At 41.9% G+C, this 7,313-nt stretch overlaps 1 long non-coding RNA gene across 1 annotated transcript; it reads right to left on the reverse strand.

Moving 5' to 3' along the window:
• Window positions 1–2,259: 2,259 nt before the first annotated feature.
• LOC132597328 (uncharacterized) lies at window positions 2,260–3,350 on the reverse strand. Its single transcript, XR_009563870.1, has 3 exons — window positions 3,236–3,350; window positions 2,841–2,944; window positions 2,260–2,393 (listed from the first exon to the last, which is right to left on the reverse strand). It is a non-coding gene; the product is annotated as an uncharacterized lncRNA (long non-coding RNA).
• Between the last annotated feature and the right edge of the window lie 3,963 nt (window positions 3,351–7,313).

Below are 7,313 nucleotides of genomic sequence, written 5' to 3' on the forward strand. Positions count from 1 at the left end.
AAAATTATTCAGCATTAGATAAAGCATGCTAAAGAGAGATTTTTGAATGAGGTGACGGTTCATTATTAAATTATGCTCTTCTTATAAAATGTACATATCAGAGGAAACTTCTTAAGGAAATCAATGTAGAAAACCTCCCTATAGGCGCTTAATCCTTTCTTTACACGATAGACTTCATGCTAAAAGAAAACCTCAGATCAAACATCTCTGCTCTGAAACTTTTCCTAAGTAGGACTAGTCACTGTCTTTTTCATGTGCCTACAGTACACTCTATACTTACTTCTTTGATACAGCACCTATGTTTGTATTGGGTTTGTTGGTCTTTTCTACTAGACAAATTGGAGGAATAAAGCCCTGTTTCTTTATGTGCCTTCGTTCCTGACATATTGGCAATTTCCACCTACACGTTCTCCTTCCCCTAAGCGAGAGAAAGGGGATATCATGAACGACTTGCACTACCTTTCTGGATATACGACACAGATTTTATAAGGGATGACAGAACCACAAATATAAGAAAGGGAATGCATCAGAGACTCTAAAAGCAGAAGGATGTGACTCATCAAAGGAAATGTGAAATGAATACTCTCTTTATAAGCTGAAAACAAAGCAAAGCAAAGCTTTTTAAATTCCGCAGGTTAAAGGGCAGAGGAAGTGAACAGAACAATCTCAATCAGGCTTTGATGGTCGGGGGCGGGCGCGGGGTGGGGGGCAGAATATATGAAAGGAAATTGTAGAAGATGTCTAAGTGCTCTGCTTGTAGTGAATGTGTGCTCCATTCGTGGTGGTACTCGTTCAGTCTTCGCTTCTGTGCCTCCCTCTTCTGAAGCCCCTCACTGTGTATGGGGAACACCTTGCTGTGTGAACCTTGGTGGGACAGGTCCCCGCTCTGACTATAGAGACACTGAACACCCTGTCTTGCAGTTTGGGACACTTGAACTGTTCTTGGCCCATCACATGCCTCCACCTAAACGTCTGAATCCAGGGGAAAGGAGCCGGGAGGGAGTACAGAGGCAGCAGCATCAACTTCTGGTCTCCAAAAGCAGTCGTCAGACTGGGGTAGTACCTGAGCCCGCGTCACCTGCCCACAGAGGCACGTATGCCAAGGGGTGTACTGAGGAAGCAGTGAGCACAGCAGAGTGACCTCAGTCCGGCTGTTTGCAAGGGCAGATTTTGGCTATAAGGGATTCTGCCTATTTTTTTTTTTTTTTTTTTTTGCAGTACGCGGGCCTCTCACCGCTGTGGCCTCTCCCATTGCGGAGCACAGCCTCCGGACGCACAGGCTCAGCGGCCATGGCTCACGGGCCCAGCCGCTCCGCGGCATGCGGGACCCTCCCGGACCGGAGCACGAACCCGCGTCCCCTGCATCGGCAGGCGGACTCTCAACCACTGCGCCACCAGGGAAGCCCCTGCCTATGTTTTTGAAACAGTTTTCTTTGGTTTTTCCCCTCAGTCTTCCTAGTGATTCAGTAAGCTACCCAATTTCCTTTCAAAACATTTCTTTCAATTAGCCAGAGTCTGTTATTGAATACAAGTGAGAACTTGAAGTGATTCAGTCATTATCAAAAATGCTAGGTAAATCTAGGTACTGTTTTATTGTCCCTAAGAGAGTACCATGTAATACATATACACATATATGGTACTTTCTAGTTCTATCTTTCATATGGTATGATAGATAGATAGAACCAGAAAGATTGCACTGAATCTCCTTTATCAACAATGTGAGGTGGGAATTGCAAATTGATATGAAACAAAAGAATGATAGGTTTATAACTACTATGACTCTCCAAAATATCTTCTTAGTTAAAATAATTTCAGTTTCTCAATGTAAAGTCATGGTATCTCAAAACAAAGAGATATTTGTAAAATCATAGGCTAGAATGTATTATTTGTTTACTCCATGAAGACTGGATTGTCTATAATTTAAGACAACAGGTGTACTAGGATGAATAGCAAGTAGTTCCTGGGGAATAAAATGGATCCATTTATTTCCTACAATATTGAAAAGCAAAATGGTAACATGTATTGGGTCATTACAATATTTGTATTCCTGACCCAGCAATTCCACTCCTGGGAATTTGCAATGAAGAAATAACAACAAGAAAAATGTATTTGAGAATATCCATTGTAGCACTCTTTAAAATTGCAGAAAGACTGAAAACTAATTCAATGTCCAGAAATAGACGAGACAGTCATGAGTACTGTTCAAAAACCGTGCTCCTTCTCCTTTTCGGTCCAGCGGTAGACTTGCGTCTCCCTGCACCGTGGAGTCGGGCGGAGCCCGGCAGATGTGGGTGGACGTGGATGGCAGCTTCCCCTCCGTTAGAAGCTTTAAACCTGGGTGTGAGTCCCCCCGGATCCCTCCTCAGCCGACCTCTCCAAGGAAGTTCTGGAGCCTGTGGAAACCCGCCATGGGCACAGAACGAGTGAGAAGTAAACCTTTCTGATTATAAACTGCTAACATTTTGGACTTGAATGTTACCACAGCGTAATCTAGTGTATTGAATGTATGAACAGGTTAAATAAATTATCTGTAATGATATAAGCGAAAGAAACAAAATATCAGAAAATTATGTGTACTTACGGACAAAACCCTAAGATGTGAAAAATGGATATAACTTGGGTATGACAGATAGGAATGTGAATTACCATTATTTTTTATTTTTTGAACTTCTACATGATAACTTAAGTTTGTAAGCCAGCCAGTGTCATTTTCAAAACAACTTACATGTAAATTTAAATTTCTTTAAATTAGTTAAACAAATATTACAGTTGAATAATTCATTTAAAAGCAAATTTTTGCATATCTTTAAAACTTTGCATATCATGATTTTAATTCATACCTTGATAATTGTGCTTCTTCCCTGAATCTATGGAGATTCTCACTACATCTTCAAGAGCACCAAAGTTATATGTGTGTTAAGCTAGTGCATTCAGAAGGATTTCACTAAGAAGACAGAAATGAACACAGATTTTACTCATAACAGCAGCATTTATGGGATCCTTAGTTGGGATACTTACGAACAGGCTTAATGGGGAGGCCTTGTAAGGGGAATTCACTGCCATCCACAGCGCCCACAGCGCTCTCTCCTCATTCTTGGACACAATACACTGAACTTGAATAATTAAACTGCGTTTTGAATATTGACTTCTAACAAATACTGCCAGGTCCCCTCTGCTGATGCGCAGACCACAATTCTGTATTTTCTTTTGTAAAACATGAATAAGGGTTACTTACTAGTATTGCAGTAAGCGAGTTGCTGACAATGAACACTTTGGAACGAGTGTAGCAAAGCCAATTTGTTTACAGAGTTTCCCAGGAGCTCAGGGATGCGGAGTCCTGACGCATGCGCAATGGCCATGGGGCGGCGTCTGTGAGCATGCGCCGAGGACACGGAGGTTGGCCTGTCCGTGTTCTCAGCATCGTTAACCCTGACCTTGGGGAGGGTGGCTGTCCTTTTGTTTTCCCTTTCCGTATAAATGAGTCTTGGTTTAGTTGTTGTCATATCAGTCTATGTTTTGAACTGTACTTAATCAACAGTTCGATGCATATTTACTTTAGTAGAACTTGTGAACTTTTAGACATTGCATGTAAATCCACAAGTGAATGATTCCAACTTCTTATTTCCTTGTACAGAGACACTAGGTTGTTATCAATATTTTTAATTTCAAAAATAGGCAAAACGGGCAGTATATGGACAAAGGTTAAAAAAAGAGGAAGTGTGCTAATCTCTGATTATGAAACTATATTAACTCTTTAGAAATATTTATTACATGGTAAGTGTCTAATTTGATAAGCTTCCAAGTTCTTGATTTGTAATAACGGAGGAATGTAGACCTTGTGACGATCTGACATGGGGCAGATAGTTATGTATATGAAAACTTATTAAAAAGCAGTTATCGTTGGTTGAGTTCCACTCTGACACCAATCAAGTGGCTCATTGGCACACTTTTGCATTTGGCCAAGCTCTGGGCAGTCCCGTGCTGGAGGAGGGTGCCCTTCACGCTTCCCATCTCTGAACTGAGCTAACCTCTCAGCAACTCCAGAGGGTTCTCGAGCTGTCTGTCATCTCCCTGAAGGCCGTGCAAGTCTAAAGGTGGCAGAGAGCTAACTCTTAAGAAAATAAATGCCTGGATGTCAGATATTTCATCATTTTATTAAGATGCTTCTGTGCACCAACACAAAAGCAAAGGTGAAATACCAAACGCATTTTTGCCATTGAAATATGCTTTACTTTGTACAAACTGAAATTAATTAAGCAAAAGAATGAGCACCTTTGTGCTCTGTACATACAAACTGAGCACGTTTTTCACCTTACATATATCCCGTAGCTTGTTCTAGTGCTTTAGAAATGCTCACGTTAGTACTAATGCAGACATTTAGTGATTTAGTAACTTATGCACCTGGAATACATACCATGCACATTGGGAGAAAATGATTCATAGTGTGCAATTTTAAAACAATTTTAATCTTTCTCTTGCCTTCTCCTGTAAACTAGCTGTTTGTGTTGGACTTTTCCTTCCCTGTGCTAAATGGTTGGCAGTTAGTTTAGTTTGTTTACTATTAGATAATTTTTAGATGATCTTCTGTTTCTTTAGTACTCAAAGGACCTTCATTTCTTTAGTTAATTGGACAAAATTCCAAATTCAATTCAAAATTCTCTCGTCCTCCGGGCCCATCCCATCTCAGGCCAGCAAAGGCTCCCTTGGAAGAGGAAAAGGGGCCACAATCAGTCTTTCATGTTTTGTTCTGCCATCTCCTACCCCATACTTGCTTGTTCCAAGTTTGGGGTCAGGGAGGGAAAAGCCCTACTAAACAGTCCTCAAGCTAAGGCTGATTTTCTTGGTTGTGGCACGTTTTAAAGGTGGACTGTCCCATGGGCACTTGGAGATCCTCCATCACTGAGCATCTCTTCTTGTAATTTTCTTGACACAAGTCAAAACCTCTTCAGTGCCTGGGCCCTTCAGTTTCCATCTTGTCCTGAGGGCTCATTCATGCATCTCTTGGTGATGATACCAAGCAGGGCTCCAAGCAAGAGAACCGGCAGCTTATACTCAAAACACCCAAACTCCCTGATGGCTTTCAGGGAGGGTTTTTAAAGGTCATGTGAGGGAGGGGCTGCAGGGTGTGCAATCAGCTCGTGCACGATTCTTGGATTGGTTTGGCATCAAGGTGAGGTTTCAAGCATCATCAACCTTCTGGTTTCAAACGGCTTAGGGTCTATGTACCTGTGCTCAGCACTTTTCATCTGGTGGGTCTGCTTCCTGCAAAATCAACCTAGGACTGTGTGTCGGACCTTTATCTGTATCTTTCGGGGAACTGGGAGTTCAGTGATTCTGCCATGGGGCTGGTTTATAGTCTAAATCGTTACCAGTTTCCCAGCCCAACAGCTATTCTTTGTTTCTACGTCTTCACATTCCTAAACATTAACTCTAGAGCAGCCTTTAGAGACTCAGGGGAGGCCTGGGAGACTAAAGCAAAAGGCTTTTACTTCAAAGAGCAGGGACACAGGGGCTTGTATACGGGTTCAATCCCCCCTTCTCTTTGAGACTTCTCAGTCTTGAGGGGAACGGGTTCAGGAAAATAAAGAAAGTAAAGTTTTGGATAAAGAGGTTAATTGTCAACTCAGCAGAAGAACTCGGTTTTAGGGGGCCTCGGTTTTAGTTTCATCTTTTAACAATACAAAATGTAAATTTTATAACAAATTGAGTTCTCATACTTGTCTAGCCAAGAGGCTTAGTGCAATTTAATATCAGTATTTTATTTGTGTAGCATCCTTTAAGCTATATTTCTATATAATGTTTACTTCTGGTAATATTGTTTGCATCTAGCTACATTTCCATGGCTCTGCTATTTTCTTTTTTATTACAACCCACCTCAAATGTTTTATGTGTAATGAAAAGATACATCTGGATAAAATAGTTTGATGGAAACGTGTACTAGTTTAGAGCTGGAAACTCAACAACTGCTCACCGAGGGATTGCTGGCTGAGGAAGTCGTACCTCTCATTGCTTCCACTTTTGAGTGACACCTGAGTTGTTTGAAGCCCAGCTTTGCTCAGACTCACATGTTTGATCTTCTGTGGACACCTCAGGTCCCCCTTACGCTCAGTGGTAAGTTTGTGTCTGGCGTGGTGGTTGCTGCAGAAATGTTTGTTCTCACGACCCTCCTCTTACAGCAAAGGCCACCCCGGGCACACCTTCTCCTCCCTAGCAGATTTCTTTATTATGAACTTATTCTGAAGACTATCACACCATCTATGACATCTCCTTTGACTTTGTGATGGCGTACTTCTATTTTTTTTTAAGGATTTAAAAGCTTTCTTTAAATCCAGTATCATCTTTTACAACATTGACATGTTATTTAACATTTCCTCTACATGATTCCCAGCCATTAGAGCTATTGACAGTGAAGGAAATTCTGGAGTAGAGGGAAGAATAAATTGCTACTGAAAGCTCTCCGTAGAGGGGCTGTTCAAAGAGTTTGTGCAGCCAAGGACCTAGAATTTACTGTCTAACGACACTTGGAGAGCTTAATTTTGCTTCACCATAGAATATTAAAAAGTAGTAGCTTTGGGAATGATCCGGTAGAGAATAAGGGAGCGGGAGCAATGGAAGAGAAGAGGAGGGAATGTAACGATGACCGAGGGCATGCACGCTGGTGCAGTGGTGAGGGGGGCAGCCAGCTGGGGTAACAGTGCTGGTGATTCTTTGGAGGAGGGACGGCTAAGTTTAGATTTCGGGTGCCTTTTCTTATTGCAGTCTAATGCCCCTCCCACTTGAATGTTTATTAAAGTCTTTTACTCACGTATAGACTTTGTGTGTTAATGTATATGTGAATCAAAGGAAGTGTAGTTGGTCCATAAAAGGGACCTTTTTCATGGGATTTAAGTAATCCAAACTGTAGAGCATCTGAAACAGAAGTCCTGGTGTCAGGTGTCATCATCAGACTGCGAGTCTCTGGGGGTTGGACTTCCACAAGCCTCACAGGGCAGGCAGTTACATGCCATTGTCTCAATGGCATCTTGGTCTTTAATGAGAAGTGGGAACCAGTGGACACTTGGCTTGCACTGGAAGCAATGTCAGTGATTCAGAAATAAGTGTATTACAGCAACCAGCTGCTGCTCAGAAGACACTGAGTGAATGCCCATTACCTTGCTGATACTGTGGTCAGATACTGCGAGGTCCTAAGGCTCCTTTCCCTTAAGGACTACAGCAAACAGTTTGGGTCAATATTAATGATTTACAAGAAGCGATTAGGGGATAATTAAGTGATAAACTGCGTTGTGTTACTGAAAGTACAAGGGAAGCCAGAA

This window comes from Globicephala melas, chromosome 5 (assembly GCF_963455315.2).
Source record: "Globicephala melas chromosome 5, mGloMel1.2, whole genome shotgun sequence".
NCBI classification, from domain to species: Eukaryota; Metazoa; Chordata; class Mammalia; order Artiodactyla; family Delphinidae; genus Globicephala; species Globicephala melas.